Source organism: Ostrea edulis, chromosome 8 (genome assembly GCF_947568905.1).
Source record: "Ostrea edulis chromosome 8, xbOstEdul1.1, whole genome shotgun sequence".
Lineage (NCBI taxonomy): Eukaryota > Metazoa > Mollusca > Bivalvia > Ostreida > Ostreidae > Ostrea > Ostrea edulis.
Window position 1 is genome coordinate 59697147 of NC_079171.1, and position 20201 is coordinate 59717347.

General features: G+C 35.0%; 1 long non-coding RNA gene across 1 annotated transcript; it reads right to left on the reverse strand.

Moving 5' to 3' along the window:
* Positions 1–7072: 7072 nt before the first annotated feature.
* LOC130049336 (uncharacterized) lies at positions 7073–10676 on the reverse strand. The gene is made up of 3 exons (XR_008797839.1): positions 10548–10676; positions 8773–8811; positions 7073–8660 (listed from the first exon to the last, which is right to left on the reverse strand). It is a non-coding gene; the product is annotated as an uncharacterized LOC130049336 (long non-coding RNA).
* Between the last annotated feature and the right edge of the window lie 9525 nt (positions 10677–20201).

Here is a 20201-nt window from a genome sequence, read left to right on the forward strand (position 1 = left end):
TGGGCAACATAGCAACAAAAATTGTTCTAATTCTTAAATTTCCGTTCCGTTTTCCGTTCGGCGTGTTAACAAGACCCATATATTCAGGAACATCTGTACCAACTCATTTGTCTCTCCTTTAAACAAACAATGTCCAAAGATTACATACATTACCCGGTATATCACCAAAAACGGATCCACAGTTGGCGACCCCCCCCCCCCCCCCGCTCCCCTCCTTTGGTGTATTTCCCCGAACCTCGGACAAGTTAACCTATGAATTATCCGATTGACCGCATCAGTCAACCCGAAAGGCCACATCTAAGGGAAGGCGAATTTCACCTACATGTGGTAGCTTTTAGAGGGGGCCGTGATAACATTATATCTAAGATTATTGTGATAATAATTGAAGATAGTTCGGTTATATATACAATGTGTTTCGTTTTGTTTCGTTTTATTCCGTCACGATTTCATTTTGTTTCGTTAGGTTTTCTCTCGATTGTTGTCTTTTCGTTTCAGTGGATTTCGACTCTAAATTGGGCTTGATGTTTTGTGACATCTCCATTTCAGGCAATGTACACAATGTTTTCACGAAGGGGTGTAGCATCATGAAGTTTATATTTATGATTTATTATCTGAATTTTGATTTCCATAATAGAATTTATCAAACAAATCAACTTCTTATTATTTCAGAAAGAAATGTTTAGGTATGGTAGTTGGATGTGATTAAGTAATGTAACTGATTCAAAATGCTAAAATAAGTGTAATGAATAAAATAATATATAATATGATGGAAATAATTGTAAAGCATGTGATTATTTGTGCCGCGCCGCACCCCGAAAAAGTGGCGAAAGGGAATTCTGGTCCAGTGGGAGCACACCCCCCCCCCCCCCCCCCCCACACACACACTTTCTAATAATGCATGACACTCCGTAGAAATTAGACGCAAAGTGATATGACTTTATTTGACCTAGAAGTTAATTATCTAACCTCCGAATCCAGCACATCTCTCTCTCTCTCTCTCTCTCTCTCTCTCTCTCTCTCTCTCTCTCACTGAAAGAAACCGCCGCGGCTCTCTAAGGGCAAATTGGTGGAACGTTCGTCTAGCATACGGAGGACCGGGGTTCGAAACAGACCTAAGTCATTAAAACGGTAGTGACAGTTCAATCACCTAACGCTCGACATCAGGTATGAATGTTACAGGTCCGCGTGTTATAGTGGATGTGGCACGCTAAAGAACCTTCGCTGCTCAATGGCCGTAACAGCAAAGACCTGAATTTGAAGCCCCTCACCGGTCTTGGTGACGTCTCCATATGAATGAAAATTTTTGAAAGGGACGTTAGATAAGATACAATCAATCAATCTCTCTGAAAGACCCGATTATATATTTATTATAACGGTTTTGATTGTTTATTTATCTTCTACAGATATAGTGGTATGCAATTAAAACGGTAAACAACTGTAACGTGGTTGTGACTTTTTTTTCGTGATAGGAATATAAGTATGCAATTAATAAGTATACACAAAACAGACTGAAAAACTATAAAATTATCTTTTTTCGGACATTTCGTGAACGAACTAATTCAACACAGGAATGGTAATGGAGTATTATGATTATTGTATATGCATGCACGAATCCAGAATTTTTTCCTGCGGTAGTCCAACGTTTCCTTTCCACGCAAAAGTAATAACTCAGCGCAAAATGTTGACCTGTCGTTTCGTTTCGATTTTGTTTTGCATTTTGCTTGAACAGTGAAACGAATTTTATGCAACACATCATAATTCCGACAGCAACTAATTGAGAGAAAAAAAAGTTCAATCCTTTCGACTAACCCATAATGCTTTATGTTATCCAATAGAATGTAAATGGTATTTCTATGATTTGTTAGCAAAAAAATCCAAACAATATATTTGAAATAAATAAAAGAAAAAAAATAAGAAACAAACACTTGGTGTTACCTTTTTTGTATTTGCATATCAGTATGTGTTTTTGCTTGTCGTAGGAGGCGACTCAATGGCTCGGTTCTTTGGATGAGATCATAGAAATCGAAAAACATGTGACACAGCAGGTGTGATACGATAAAGATCCTCCCCTGCTCCAAGACCATTTAAGCGTCGAACACATTGTGTGGAAGATTTTGCAATTTGGACAGAATCAGATGTTTGAGCAGTTGGGGTTGACTGTAAAGCCACACATTTTTTAATTTTAGACTGACTAGGGTCAGAAGCTACAAGTTTAGTGTCAAAATAGAATGGGGTGCATAGTCTTATGAGATTAGCATTTTTATACTGTTGTGCACCGAAAATTATTAATTAAAATTGCTATGTCCATATCAATGGTGACCGACGCATTGTTTATGAAATATTCAAACTAAAATCAAACACATCAAAATCAAAATCTTGTAATCAACGAGTTTGGCCGCAAAAACAAACAATTGATGTATTCATATATACATTATACACAATAATACGGCCAATTTGATTACCGGTCTGTTCTCTGGTTAAGAATTGACATTAATGTGGAGATGATAACACGATAATGAGTAAGACTTTACTCAATTGACCACAGCAGGGTAAACAGCTGTCCGATGTACTTTATTACATAATCACCGACTTTTTGCAGCCATAAATTACTTGAGGCTGTGACCAGCTCTGTTTGCACTGGAGCGACGCGAAATTTCCGATCGCACGCGTTGCGACAACAAACAGATTTTGACTGCATAAACAAACAGACGATAATGTGTCACTGACAAAGGATTAAAAATACAATTTATTGCAAAAAGGGATTTTCGCCACTTTCAATTTTTTTTTCGCCATTTCTGAAAAAAAAATCGCCAGCTCGAGCACTGGTGGGGGGGGGGTCGTAGTTGGTTCAAGCCCAGTATTCCGACGGTCCGATAGTCCGACGGGCCGGTAGTTGATGTGAATATTTATGGAACCTTTTTCTTTGTAAGTCTTTGATAAGATATATGCCTTTCATGGTATAATTTTCCGGAAAAATAGTTTTACATGGGAAATCAAATAATTCCAGGATGCTAGAATAACCATTAGAAATTGCGATAATTAGTGAACAGTTGAGGTGCCATTTTCAAAACTCGTCCATTTTTTTTTTTTTTTATTAAATATCAATGGTATCGTCCCTCTCAATGATTTTAAACAATATCAAACCACTAAGATTATCATTCGAGAAGTTGATATGTGATTTATAATCTGCAATATCAAGGGCGCATGCTAAGCTACACAGGGATTTCAACGGGGAAGAAGAAAAAAAAAACATCATACGGAACCAATTTCCAACAGCATATATTTTCGATGTTGCATCGATCCCGGTTACTCAGGGTGGGTTACTTAGAAACATAACCACGTCGGACCCTAGGTAACTTTAATTTTAATTTTGAAAGAGATATAGCCAACCGATTTCTACTAATCTTACATACGAATGGATGCATTACACTTTTATATAATAAATACATCACGATAGTATGAAGGTATATGGATTTACCACACGTATCTTGCAAACATCGGTTCAATGCCCTCCCTATCAATGACGAGATACAAATTGACAATAATTGACTTTTGAACGCACACGTATATCTATACTTGTGAATTAAAGAAATTTTGCCACAAAACTCCGAAACTGTCCCTTTGATATTGCTTCATATGTGAGATGAAGTCCTTAAGTTATGATTTCAATTATTGAATCTTACTTGATTAGTAAATATCGTGAAATTAATTAAAAACTTATTTTGTTTTCGATAAACCTTGAAATAAGAAAAATGACAACAGAGTGGTGGATACGCTTGGCGGATCTAAGCCATTTTTTTTTCTAAAATGACAACTTAATGATAATACGATATAAAGTAAATTCGTTGTTCATGATGTGTCCATTTCGATTTTACAGAAGAAATAAGTTTTGATAATTGTTGAATAAGTAGAATATGCCTGTTCGTTTCATCGATCCCTGATTTTAGTCTTAGGTACCAAGGTGTATAATTAATATTCATTTAACTGGCGGCCGCCATTGCATTTTTGTGACGACCGCCACTTAATTCAAAAGGCGCCGCCACTTATTATCTGTCGGCCGCCATATAAATTAACTGGCGGCCGCCATATAAATTAACTAGCGGCCGCCATTTAATTTATGCATGGCGGTTACCAATTTCAAAAACAATTTAATTCATATTACTGAGTGATTATTTTGGAAAGATTTAGAATAGTACGCAAACACGTAGCATTGTTTTCCATAGTGTAGGGACAGTCTGTGGAGAAATTGTCTTCTACAATTGTTGGCAAGCAGAAAAGGAACCTAAAATGTCTCTTTTGCTCAAACATCATACTCGTAAATTGGAGGTGGCTCCGTTCGTCATTCAATTTATCAGTCCATTCATTATTACATTTTTACCATTTATTACCTCCACCAAAAGAGTGAGGTGGGGGTCAATCCGCGTATTCATCTTATTTCACATGTGAAAATAACTTAGTTTGCATATGAAAATAACAGATGATGAACGTTGTCAAAATAGTGGAGGGTCAGCCCCCTGGTTCTACGTGCCTAGTACATTGGTATATAGAGTATACAAGAACACACACACACACACACACACACACACAGAGAGAGAGAGAGAGAGAGAGAGAGAGAGAGGTTGCATAACTGGCGGCTGCCATATAAATTAAGTGGCAGCAGCCATATCAATTAAGTGAATATTAATTCTATACCCTGACACTTATAGGCTTCCGTATGAATCAGCCTTAGGTGAAAATTTCCCAAACGATTCAGCGAGGCTCAGGTCTACAAACAATCACAATCGCAGACCTCTCAGGTAAGCCGAGAAATTGCGATTGGTTTACATCATGATCAGCATAAAACTGCGTACAGCTGTTCAGTGTTAGTTATACTTTAACAAATTTGATTAGGCCTAAATTTTTGAAGATTTGTGATTATATTACATATATACATCTCATTCATCGAAGGACACCCCATCCGAAGACCAACGATCTGCCACGTCGTTAAAATTTTAAATACGATATCCGTATGATGTTTTCGATGTTCTTATTCTTTCCGTGATAATAGAAGTCATTGTTAGGACTAGATGTTTGCAATAATATAGTAGCAATTATTGATATGTACAAACACATGGATGAACACAAATAAAGTTTCTATTTGGCTGAGTATGGTTTGTGATAATAAAATTATTGAAATAAGTAGTATGTCGAAAACTGTGCAATGTGTCAGATATCGAATGTATCGGGAGTGATCTGGGAAGTTTGCGCCCTATCGGGAAATTAGGCCGCACCCTACCTGAACAATATACCATTCAAGTGACGGACCCATAGGGGGATCGATCACTGTGTTTGACGAGAAGAGACGACGTGGACTGGACAAGCAATAACACTATAAAAACATTGGCAATACTGAGTTTTAAATTTTGAAATTATAATCGTCCATTCATCTTATCTTTATTCAACTATCGGCATGACGGATTGCAATTGCATTCGTAAAATCATTAAAATGTAATTTTCAATACGGAGAGATCATTTATGGTACATAAGGAACATCAAATTTGGAACTCCAATGGATTTCCTAATAATCGAGTTTTATTGGAATTCAATTCATGTGCGCAACAATTTGAACACGCATTGGAAAGTCCTTCCTCTATGCAATACTATTCAATTGTGATTTACCACGCTTGCGTGTGATTTCATCTAGTACCGGCATATATTTTAGAGCTAAATTAAGAAAAAGCTGCGCCATTATTTTTCGATTTGTTCAGTTTTTTTCAGTCAGTTCAGTATATCCATTCAGCCACAACGCGTCCGTGATATCTAAGGGAGGTATAATTCAAATAAAATTACCATACGTATACATGGATGATTAAAACAAATATATGTTCATATGGTAGATAATTGTTTCAAATTTAACCGCGGTACGTGTACATTGATGATTAAACCAATATCCGTGCAGATTACATGGTGGTAGATAATTGTTTGTTCAATGTATAGTATTTTATAACAGCATATCTGCATCAGTGTTTGCGTTACTACATACACTATTCATTTTGATCAAAGGGGGGGGGGTGTCGCTGCTGAAAATGTAGTGAGATAGTTGCCTCAATACCACAATGGAAGCTACACCTGTACATGACACTAACTTCTTATCAAACAATACATTGTACCAATAGTCAAACCACGAGATGACGTAGTATCCGAATTGACGTCCGAGCAGGTATAGTTTAATATATAGTAATATATAATGTATAGTCAGTTCTTAAATCGAGGTAATCTCCTGTCAAACAAGTTGATGGTACAGGGATTTCAACAGTCTCGATTGAAGGCAGTACTTCACAAATTATATGGTCGTTATAATGATCTAGTTCGTCAATACAACCTATCAATGGGTCAAATGCTGTCTGACGTGTTTCATACCGATTGTTAAGCCGTTCTTGGCACACTGATTTTGACTACGGATAACTCAGTTTACATGTACCTGAACAGGATATAGGGCTCACGGCGGATGTGACCGGTCAACAGGGGATGCTTACTTCTCATAGGCACCTGATCCCACCTCTGGTGTCCAGGGGTCCGTGTTTGCCCAACTATCTATTTTGTATTGCTTGTAGGAGTTATGAAATTGATCACTGTTCGTTGTCTTCACCTTTCATTAGACAGTGTCATGTAAAAATCTGGGATAAGCGTCTACGTTTTTCCAACGTTGACATTTCTGCCACATGCCTCTAGTTTGTTGGAAAGAAAAATATACAACACGTTTTCTTTTTTTCGCGTAAAGATAAGGCTTGAATGTAACAGGCGGTTTTGATAACCGAAATACCGGTCGACATCTTCTCTTTGACGGCATGGTATTCTCGCATTTCTTTTTCAAGTCTTGATTGAGTTATGAGATTGATCACTGTTCGTTATCTTCACCTTGCATAGAAACATATAAAAGGAAGAACACCCTGTAATCATTGAGGCCACGGTAAATGGGATTAAAGATGAAGAATATAGGAATCTTATTAGCATAATCTCCAGAACCAGTCAGCTTGAACATACATCTAAATAGTCATACAAATGGAGAGCCAAAAATAACGAAAACACACGCTCATGGATATGCAATTTTATTTTTGTTACAAAAGAGATAAAAAAATGAATGCAAATCTCGTAATTAATTGTAGAACGAGCAAAAACCCCTTAAACATCACACAACGATCCCTTAAACATCACACAACGATCCCTTAAAACACCACACAATGATCCCTTAAAACATCACACAACGATCCCTTAATACATCGCACAACGATCCCTTAAAACATCACGCATTAGAGATCAGTCACCCCAAACCAATAGTATGTTGTCATAGATTAAAGTGTGTTTCACATTGTTTTAACTTAAGGTGGGTCCTTAGTCCTGGATTTTTGGGGTTTAGGTAGCATTTTTTTTGTTTGGAATCAATAAATTAACATTCAGAGTAATGAAAAAATTCAAAACAGTTAAGGGTTTCCATATTAATTTTCATTACATACACCACTAAAGTCATATACCCCGATGTAGATTTTTATGAAATTCATTGGAAACAGTTATTTGTTGTTATTTTAATATAAAAACAACAAAATATTTTTTTAATTGCATTTATTTATCGGGAAACATGTCAATAACTAAAACACATGTCATTTTCAATATGTTCATCAAGTTTTAGAATAATATGTGCAAAATTATTGAATTAGCGTTATTCCCCAAAATGTTAAAAAACACACAAATGTGGACGCATTTTCCTTATAGCATGGTTTACATATCATTTTTTCTGTTTATATTAGTAGAGTTACATCTGTTATGGTTATTCATGGGGAAAAAATCCATACCTTCCCTTAATAATTTCAAATCTATAGCTTCATGTATACCCCCATCAAAAACTGAAGTCTGGCACCATACAGCTGATCTATTTAAAATCACTCGGTATTACAATTTTATGTAATTTCATGAAAAGACACAGATAATGATTCCTTATCACCTTGGTAAAATGTTTGTAAAAAATAAAGGAAATATATCGCATTATGGACTGGATAAATAATTGAATGAAAACAGAATTATTGTCCTTGGATTCAATATTTTGAAACATATCATTGACTATTCAAATATAACTAAGAATTTTGAAATATTTTATGGCTAACAAGATTTTTTACAATAACATTTGAAAAAGATTCCAACAAAATTTATGTTCCTATCATTAAATCATTGACTTTTCAAAATCCTATGACGTCACAGGAGTGTGGAACTACGTTAAAGCTCTATTTTGATCATTTGACAGAAATAATGCATGTATGGTTCAAAGTTTAATTACAAGTTTCAGACTCCATATTTGGAAACTCTGCAATATCATTGTTATTGCAACGTTGAGTTAATATAGTTTGAGTCTGACGCATGTCTCTCCTGTGGAAGTTGGTCAGCAACAACGGTTGGTAGTTCTTGGTACTCACCCGTATCTCTGACTCATAGTTTATCGTAATCATGTGTTTCCTCCATTTCTATATGATTAACAAAGCTTTGTGGTGGATTGCTATCATGCTGCTGGGAGGGTTGCCGGTTCTGTTTACGGACTATATATACCAGAATTATGACCACGACCACGCTTATAGTGAGAAGTGTTGATAAAACTCCAATAGTTACGTACAGTTCTGTGTTGGGACTTTTGTCTGAAAAGAAAGATTATCAACGAAACATTAAACTTACTACTAATACTGTTTATCTCATAATACTAGAATAAGTCAATAGCAATGACAAAGATGAAATCAATACGTTTCTTACCGGTGGTGATGGACCCCTGTCTATCCGATCTTGATGATGCTAGATGGAAAAATATACTTCATATAAGTCGAGTACATATGTAAATCATACAAAATATATTTTCTTTATTTTTCTGACTTGATGATTATTGTTTTTGTTATCAAGCAGGTTTGTTAAAGATTTTTAAAAATGCTACACAGAGCTATTTTGTAAATCAAAATAGTTTGCATATAAACCAATTGGCAAACATAACTTCGGCAAATGAAAATCCAATCTAATTAAAATCAGATCTTAAGATAGGCTCACAATCGCTACAATTCGAGCTGACATAACTCATAGGGGGTCATATCCGCAATACCTTTCGCTTGGAATATTCATAAGAACTATCTGTCAGTCAGATTGCGTCATACAATGATGGTTATTTGGGCGGTTACCAGCAATTCGTAAATAAGTTGCAGTAATATCTCTCCCACGAAGTATATTCCACCCTTTAATACTGTTTAATCTCGCATAAGGAATTCCAAACGTTCGCACCAATGCCTAATATATTCCTTTCATTCAAACAACAAAACGTACAATGTAAAATACATCCAGATTAAATTAATTGCGGAATGCAAATTATGTATGAATATAAATGGGTACGAATTGAATAGTTTTCAAGATTGTTTACTTAATTAACGCGAGGAATATAACGCCAATCGACGTAAACGGTACATTGTGATGTCGCATCTAGCTGTGATATGTTTTCTTTTAAACTAAACAATCGCATCCATTTCCTTTGAATTATGAACACTGACGACTTCATAGGCGACAGGTTGATTGGCTAACATAATGTTCAAATGAACATGACCCCTAGTCAGGTTATGTGAGAACTTCTTACGCAGAGTATACGATGCGATGTAAGAAGTCTGATTTTAATTAGATTGATGAAAATCGAGTTAAGAAAACACATCATACATGGAAATGTTAATAAACAAATATCTTTGAATTAAGAAATAAAATACATGATTTCGTTAATTTTACAGGATGACATCCAATGTCGAAAACCAAGGTTTCATATTTACCTAAAAGTGTTATCAATATTCATTATACTTTCATGTAAAATACTCGAATTTGCTTGGTCAAGAAACATTTTTTAAAATATATCGTTACCCTCTGAGAACAGAAAGCATACGTGCCATGATGATAGTATCTAGCAACGGGTAACAATACTTGATAACGAGTGATATTATAAAAAAAAATATCACAGGAGTCAAATTTAGTTTGCCGTAGATTGTTAGACAACGTCGTTTGAGCGTTTGTAATAAACGTGATATACGATATATCCCATGAGAGTGATTGATCAAATGTAAACAGACGTATTTTGTTCTGCTTTGTTGTTTATATAACATTCAGTATAATAAAAAAATATTGATTGTAGTTGAGGGTAACCTTGAAAATGTTCTCCTTGAGAAACTATTGTCAGCCGAGGCGTAGTCGAGGTTGACAATGGTTTTCTCGGTGTGAAAATTTTAATTGTTACCCTCAACTACATGCAATATCTGTATAATATTTTCATTTTAAAAGAGTTGTGTTAAAAAAAGGTCGGAACGCTAGAGCTAAGGTGGGATATGCTTGGTACTCATTCATTCACCTAATGTCTTCCATTTTAATTTACAGGATAATCATGTGTTTTACCTCATGTTTGCTAGTTTGAAATACGACCAGATTGTATGTAATGTGTTAAACGGATTATATGATAAAACTGGTAGAAATCAACCATTGTAAATCTTTCAGTATTTTAGGACATTGTCAACCTTTCAAGCAAGATATATCTCCCCATCCATCTTCACAACCACTTAGACAGCTTCCATTCCCTGGTGAACAAGGAACTCCATCTTTACAATGTCCGCAATCAAAGGCACATTTAGGTCCATACTTGTAAGGAATGCACACTGTAAACACAATCAATCATACATTTAGATTCATACCTGTAGAGTTTATACAAAATGACGGGGAAGAACGCAATTTTTTTGCACTACACCTAGCATGATAAGGAATATTTATCTTCAACAAGTGCATCCGTGTGATAAAGGGATTATAAAATGCATTCTGCTATGCTATATCCAGGATTCCGCGGCTACCTTACACTTGATCTTGTATCCTTGGTACGATTTATGACATTGATCCCCGTTCGCAATCTTTACCCTTTAATACTAAAAACCTACAAATTATCCCTACTAGCGATATACGATACAGAATAATTATTGAAGCATACGCTTATCGTTCTATTTGTCTTTTCTGAATGAGGGACTAGTTTTGTGTCTTCAATATTGCAGTACCACGACTGACAATAAGTCTCTGTTTTACATATATCAGATACAAGATAGAGAGAAAACAAAACATAACACTGAGTTGAAGCATGTCAATGGTATTCCACACTGATGCATGCAATCATACACACTTATGGCATTTCATCATTCCTGGTATTGTACACAAAAATATTTCCAAAGAAATCAGAAAAAAAAACCATTGAATAGTGTTGTATATCTAAACATGTATATGTGTATTTTTCTAGCAAATTTTATCGAAGCACTTAAAGAACAAAATCAAGGATACTCCCATGAAAGCAAATATCCTTGACGTTTTTTATCCATGTTGGTTTGTATCAGGATTTGTTTTCCCTATGAGTTTTTGAGAATGCAAGAAACCATTAATTTTGATCAACAAAATGTCTAAAGACTTATATTTACTCACATGAAGACTTACATAAAAGGTAATGATTGAATTAATTTTGAAAAGCAAGTGATCTTTGTAGGCACGCCTGTATATATTTCATAACCATCACGGGTGCATTGAGGTAAACGGTTTTTAGACTAGTGATTTTCGTCTTAAGTAATGTGCTTAATGATAAATAGATATTTGGATAACATCAGTCTTTTAATAAGTTGAAATCGCCACACGTTTCTTTGTTACAAAAACATGTTCACAGTACTTTCACAAGAGGTGATGTAGACTTCAAGGCTATCTGCTTTATACATTTCTTACAAGCCCAAACTCAATATCGTTAAGATATAGGTGTGGTTCCATGGACTTGGAGTTTCTGGGTCACCTATAGTCTTATTGTTGTGATATTTATCTACCACAAAGCATGTATATGATAAGCATACGCAACTAGGTTAAGGCCTTCCATAATAAAATGCACAATAATCATGAGGTGAAATTGCAGCTCAAACTCACAGGTATCATTACACTTGTTACGGTTAAACACCGAAACGATACTACCCATATGTTGACTGTGACTAAGCTACCGTAATATCCCCTCATGGTAATTTCCCGTGACGTCAGTTGAATATCACATAACACTTTATTTTTGAAAATCAGCAAGAAGCCCTACTTGTGAACAAAAGTTCAGGTTCATGCGGGAAACCAGCTGACTTTTTATTGATATATTAGAGAAAAAATAAAACTCCTTAACATGAAAATTGTTGGGATCAAATGCATACTCAAATTAACAATGCTGTAATTTAACAACATATCTAAAGTCATCAGCGAATTACAGGGGTTGTCCACATCCTTATATATAAAAGGTGAATATAACGAACAGTAATTAATTTCATAACTCCTACAAGCAATACAAAATAGATAGTTGGGCAAACACGGACCCCTGGACACACCAGAGGTGGGATCAGGTGCCTAGGAAGAGTAAGCATCCCCTGTCTCATATAAACGTTTTTGAATAAATTATGCCTAATAAGATTATAAAAACAGGTCAACTAGCTAAGGAGAAGAATTCGTGCCCATGGAAACTCCAACAGACTGTTGAAATGCATGGTAATCAAAAACCAAGAAGAAATTGTCAATGAGGAACTAGAGCATGTTTTTTTTTATTTCAATAGAGTAGCTGTGCGTGGAATCAGAATGGTGTTTAACAAATCAATTTTTAGATGATTGATCACTAGCTAGAAATATTTACGTTTTCAAGTTTTGTTGAAAACAACAGTCTATGATGTCTAAAAGTCTAAACTTTAATTCATCGTGAGGAATGGTCGTGTAACGATTTGAAAAGTCATACGTTTTAATGTTGTTGATTTGAGAAAAGTTTTCTGAATTCAAGTTTACTAAAACTTCTTTTGAATTTTTGAAAATCCACATTTTATTTACACCACTTTTGGCATATGTAGTCGCATAGTATCTTTGGAGTTTTTCCTTCACAGTTGTTACAAACAAAGACCATGTTGTTACAAGCTATGTCATTTTGTATAGGTGTCCCGACAATCCGCTGTTTGTTTAATTTCATAGCTATTTTCAATGCCGTATGCATTTCAAATGAAGTTCATTTGATACATTCGAAACTGTTTCCTTATTAGCAGGTGCCCGAATTTTACTGAAAGGAATAGCTTCGTTTCGTTAAACAAAAATGAGGAGTGGCAATCGTAAAACACCATCCAAACAAAACACTTTAAGGGGGTGCTCTACACCGTCATAATGGCTGACTTCCTTTAAAACATGGATAAAAAATTAATATCAGCAATATTTGACTTCTCCTTTTCAATTTAGATACCTAGTCGAATAGTTCAATAGGTTAGCATACCGATTGATGAACTGTAGGTCGCAGGTTCGAGTCCAGCAAGGTTTTTCATTTTTTTCAGATTACTTCTACTAAACTTTTATTCTTTGACAAAATAAAGTAAATTTATATTTGGTTAAATGTTGTCTGGAGTATTTAATAGCAATGGTCAGGCCGTTCTTTATAGAGTGGGTTTGACTACCGATAGATATGTTTACTTGATAAAGGTATATAACTCACGACTGTTGTGAAAGGTTGGCAGGGGATGTTTAATCCTAGGCACTTGACCTCACCTCTGGTATGTCCAGGGATTCGTGTTTGTCCAACTCTTAATGGTGAATTCTCGATGGGAATTATGAGATTTATCATTATTCGTTATCTTCGTCTATTTATTCACGACTTTCGTTTGTGAAACAGAAGTAGCCAAAACTAACAACAACCCATTATTTCTAATTTGTTATGTCCAACAATCTATGAAACTCCTGCATGTATGCTATTTCTTTCTCAATTTCATTTCAAACCTGTTTGGTTTTCAGTAAAATAGAATAATCCATTTGATAATGATAACGGAACTGATAACATTAAAGGGGAAGGCAATTCCACCCCACCCTAAAAATTACATTATAAATGGTAACAATAATTTCATGATAAAATATTGTCATACTAGTCTGTTTTTATACGGCATAGATAAGCTTCAGTACTAATTCAAAAACTTGAAATTTCCACAATCAATAGAGGCTGCCATAATGTGGATCTCTTGTATTCAAGACCACAACAATGAAAAAAAGACGTAATGCCGCCTGTTCAGGTTTTGATGAGATTTTAAGATCATCAAATATATACATGGGGTACATTGTACTAATAAATAGCGTAATACCTTCCCGTCTAGCTTTCAATTCCACTAAGGCGAAAGGGAGATGTAAAAAAGTGGGTTTTTTTTCCAAATCCCTGACCAACCAAGTGATCTGAAAAGACAGGGCTATGTAAACTGTGGATCCATCATTTGAGTAATGATAAATTGAGGTTTGAGACATTTGTATGACGAAACGTGTACCACCTGCCTGGTCTGCGACTTTACTGATCGTCTTATTTCCTTAATTTCTTCTTGCGAAAACACGGACTCAAAACTATACGGCCCCAAATATAACTACTCATGACTTGTCTCTCTTGCCGGCTGTCAATTCACAATATATGACAAATTAATACTGATTTAATAGCTAAGCAAGGACTGTTGTTGTTAAAGACTATCATCCATGATATCAGTAAGCAATAATGTATTCATGAATGCAACAATATGGTTAGGGTTGCCTTTCCCTTTAATTTTCCCTCGTAAAATGTAGGATAGTTCGGACGATTATTTCCATATATATATAATAAGAGTTGTCTATCATCTTAGGACTTTCGTCGAGACGAGCATACCAATTCAAATTTATTTTGATCAAACGATAGTCTTCAATCGAGGCAAGCTACTGACAAACAAATTGATGATACAGGGGTTTTAACAGTCTCGATTGAAGTCAGCATTTCGCAAATTCTATGTTCGTTATGACGATCTAGTTCGTCAATACAACCCATCATTGGGTCAAATGCTGTCTGAAGTGTTTCATACCGATTGTTAAGCCGTTCTTGGCACACTGATTTTGACTACGAATAACTCCGTTTACCTGATGAACATGTAGGGCTCACGGTGAGTGTGACAGGTCGACAGGGGATACTTACTCCTCCTAGGCACCCGATCCCACCTCTGGGTCAATGAGTCCGCGTTTACCCAACTATATATTTGGTATTGCTTATAGGAGTTATGAGATTGATCGCTGTTCGTTATCTTCACCTTGCATTGATCAATGTTCGTTGTCGTCACCTTTCTTTATTGTAGTCGCATGTAAATTATAAATATAATCGATACATGATTACTTCATTTGAACTAATTTTGATTGTTCAAATCTACATAAATTGTTAAAAAGAAACCCACAATTATTACGCAGAGCTATGTTTGAATAAGTATATCAAACTTATAACACAGCAAAATGAAATACAATCAATTATATTACAAATAAATGAATTTCTCGATATTTCCTTGATAACTGATAGCATAATGATGGTGATAATAATAATAATAATAATAAATTCGTTAGTTATACAGGATAACACAACTAGTACAAATAACTAGTTTACACTGTGGTCCTGTATAAAACATATTCACAGACAGACAAATGATAGAATAGAAAAATAGATAACATGATATAAAATATATACATAAAATATACCGATTGTTAAGCCGTTCTTGGCACACTGATTTTGACTGCGGATAACTCCGTTTACCTGATCAAGATATAGGGCTCACTTTGAGGGGTTTTGTGCAGTATCAATGAACATAAATTGTGTTTTCTTTAAATTCATCGTAAGTTTATTACTTTCCACCAATTTCATCAAGTTTAAAAGATCATCATGTAACCTTTGCACAATAGCATCAATAGATTGATGTGAAAGATCCTGATATGTATCATTTGCATATATATTGACATTTGAGAGCTTTAGGCATTTAGGATAATCCTTAGCAAATAGAATGAAGAACAATGGACCCAATATGGCCCCTGAGGCACTCCTAATGTAACATATTTTTTATCTGACAAAACACCTTTCCATCTAACACATTGTCATCTTCCGCTAAGATAAGACTGAAACCATTTAAAAGAATTTTAACAAATACCAAGTGATAAAAGCTTGTGTAACAATATCTGGTGGTTTACAGTGTCAACGGCTTTACTAAGATCAATAAAAAGAACACCTGTTAATATGCCACTATCTATATTACTTAACCATTTATCAATAATGTTATGAAGTGCTGTTTCGCAAGAATACTTTGGTTTAAAACCGGATTGATGTTCAGTTAAACTATTGTTTTTATCCAAATATTCGTAAGATGAGTTAAAAACATGCCTTTCTATAATTTTGCTCACGATGGCTAAAACTGACACGGGCCAATAATTAACCATAAAATTGTCACCAGATTTAAAAAGAGTGGTAACTCTAGCTTTCTTCCATTCGGATGCAACCACACCACTTTTTATAGACATGTTTAGCAGATATGTTAAAATTTCACAAATAACACCTGAGCTAATTTTCAACAACTTTATAGAAATAGCATTTAACTCCGTAGCCTTCGAATCTGACATAGCATTTATTTATTTCTGACAAAATTAATAGAAATATTTGGAATGCTAAAAGAACCCCAAGGCATTAACTGTTCCATTTCAGGCAATGAACTGTCAAATTTATCAGCATATTTGAGTCCAATGCCGCAAAAGAAGTCTTTAAAAGTACTGGTCATGTCTTTTGTATCTGTAACGGGTTCTCCGTCCATTTCGAAATAGGTTGGCGTACCGGTTGCCGATTTTGTTGGTAAGAATTGTTTTAATTTTTTCCACATGTCTTTTGGTTTTGTATTGGCTTAAGTTATTGCACTTTCCACAAACTCGTTAATTTTGGTCACTACTCTGTTTCTTGCGGTCTTATATAATTTCTAGTCGGATTCGTCACGTGACTTTATTGCACGGCGGTGTAATGTATCCCTCTGTCGCATTTCTGAAAGAATATCATCGTTTATCCAATTCTCAGAGTCGTTCCGGATACGTCGTTCTTTTATCGGCATATGCTTGTCGACAACTGTCATGAACATAGAATGGAAAGACGTCCACATGCTATCGATGTCCGGTAATGATTTCAGCGAATTCCAATCAACAGCATTAAGATCGTTAATAAAACCTCTTTCAATTAGTTTCTTTTGATATCTATACTTTATATGAATGTGGTCAAGTGGTTAAACAGCTTTACATTTCTTTCGTATCGAATAGACAATGTGATGATCGCTCAGTCCGATTGGTATTCTTCCCCTGGAGCTATAGAATACGGGATGGTTAACATATATATTATCTATCAACGTACTGTTATCGCACGTCACACGGGTAGGCTCATTTATGATTTGAGTAAGACCGCATGTTTCCATCGCGGATTTAAAACTTGAAGACTTTAATTGGTCTATATTGAAGTCGCCCATGATAACTTGTTCGGTACAGGAAGTTGACAAATCCTCCATCCGTTCCTCGAAATCCTGTATCCATTGTGAGTTGGAATCAGGCGGTCTGTAAATAACTTCTACATTGATTTTTGGTGAATTAAGAAGTTTGATATCTACTGTCAACAATTCTGAATTTTCATCGTTGCATATGTTCATTACAATCCATGTTTCTTTAATAAACACGAGTACACCTCCTCCATGCCGATTACGATCCCTCTTTATAATAGTGTATCCTTTGATTTTAATTTCAGAATCGGAAATATGACAATCAAGTTTGCTCTCTGTGACAGCAAAAACATCAACTATTCAACATTTTAGTAAACTCTTGATTTGGTCAAGCATATTGAGTATGCCACATACGTTCACATGAGCAAATTTGATCCACGGTGGAATTTCAACAACATATATATATATATTTCGAATTTCGAATCCATAACATCTAATAATATATAATTTTGATTCAAATAAGCAATGTAATTTACGTACATTTAAATTATTTTTGCAACAAAATACATGCATGCATGTACACCTTATTTGGAGCCATTTCCCTGATGAGTAAATCGATCGATAATAAATTCCGCCATGCATATGCAATCATTGCTAAATAATTCGTAGCCTGCTTTGTATTTCTCGACTTATTATGTTTCTTGATGCTAAATGTATCATAGCTGAACCAATGAATCATGCATAATTAATTCACAAACGCACATTATATATATATATATATATATATATATATATATATATATATATATATATAAGACTCTAAAGTGCGATGGTCGCTCCAAAGTACGATGCATGGTCACGCCAAAGTGCGATGGTCTGCGCCAAAGTGCGATGGTTTGTTAACGATATGGACGCCAAAGTGCGATGGTCACGAGAAAGTCCTATGGTGCGGAGTTCAGTAATGTTTGTGACGTCACGTCATTGTGATGTCATTCTTAACGTCTTTCAAAATAAAACCGAATAAATGCAACACGGACGACAGCAACGGCGAGGTTTACACTGTTGAGGATAGTGAGAACGGCAAAGTACATATGTTGTCGAATTATCTGCTTCGCCCAAACATTCTTTAATTCATGATCATTTATTACTTGTGACGTACACTTAATAAAATCCTGGGGATACGCTATAATGCAAAACATTCTAAACGATTTCGCTTTGGAAAATTTTGTGTTTAATAACACGACAACTAGATGGTAATGAAATAAGTTGAACTTTTTATTTTTTATGCATGAATTTTGCACTGATATTTTACTGAAACGACACACGGTTGGCACAGTCTGTACCAAAACACTGTGTCGTTTACAAACCAATGGATTTCAGTGTGTCACACCATCGCACTTTGGCGTGTCAGACCATCTCACTTTGACGCATGAGTGTGGACCATCGTACTTTGGCGTGACACACCATCGGGGTTTGGCGCAGACCATCGGGGTTTGGCGTGACCATCGCACTTTGGAGTCCCATCGCACATTGGAGTATTATATATATATATATAATAGTTACTTTTCGCAATGATCGGTAAAAGTATAGGTAAAAAATAAAAATGAAACACAAAGACGTTTAGTAAAGCTAAACACCTTCGTGTTTCATTTTTATGTTTTACCTATATATATATATATATATATATATATATATATATATATATATATATATATATACATACAGTGAAACTTCTCTAAACCGGCCAGCTGTCGGATAAAAAAACAACAACAAAAAACCGGCCGGTTTAGAGGGGTGACAGGTATACCGAGAATTTGGCATCTTGAGACATTTCAGCTCAATTTTTATCGGATATTTTATTGACATACCACAAACCATCTAATATGGTGTTCAAGGACTATTATTTCACTATTGGAAATAAAACAAAATAATTTACTAACATGTTTATTTTCAATTTATAACACGAAAACTAATTAAACATGAATACACATTTTTATGTTGACATGCATAAATAATGGAAAACATTACCTTTAAATAAAACTGTATTTGATATATGTATAGAAATCTGTAGACTAGCAGCATTTATGTAGAATTTCGGCTTAAGTTTTAATAAACAAAACAAACTCATAGCCATTTGATTGTGGCAATTAATACACAGAGAAGGTACTGCTCACTTTGATATGGGAATCTATGATCAAACTAGCCCGCTTGTACTTACAGGTAATTATTACGAGGAATAATCTTGCTGCAATCATCTAATTTTAACTAAAAAATTATAACAGGATACATAAAGAAAACGCAGAGGCCTATTATTGGAATTCATCTCACCTATAAACACTCTGTTTACGACCATTGCTTATATCGTTAACAAATTTGTTTTGACGTTTTTGAAAAGTACAGTAGTAAATATATAATTTTAATTTTGATGTTTCTTAGGAATTTTAAGTCTATGGAAACCCCCCCAAAAATCATTTATCTATTGAAAATTATCATTTACAGTCATGGGTTTGTTGTTTTGTAGCTACCGCGTATATCTACGGTGCAACAATATGGCGTATTGATTGTATTCATTCAATATGTGCATATCTGTTTATAACATTTCGTACAAAAATTTGAAAGGGTCACTTGGATTAGCCAAGCACCAATTAACACCCGGGACAGCACAAGTAAACTATAGAACTTATAGAGGCCACTCGTGTTTTTCACACCTCCGGTCGATAATTTCCCACCTGGCCAGTATATCAGTCATTTTTCACACCTGGCCGATCTTAATCACCCCTCTGGCCAAAATTTCTAGTCTTCAAATAGTGGCCGGTATTATAAGGGTAAATTACACATGTTTGTTAACAATTGTACTTTAAAAAGTGGCCAATGTCC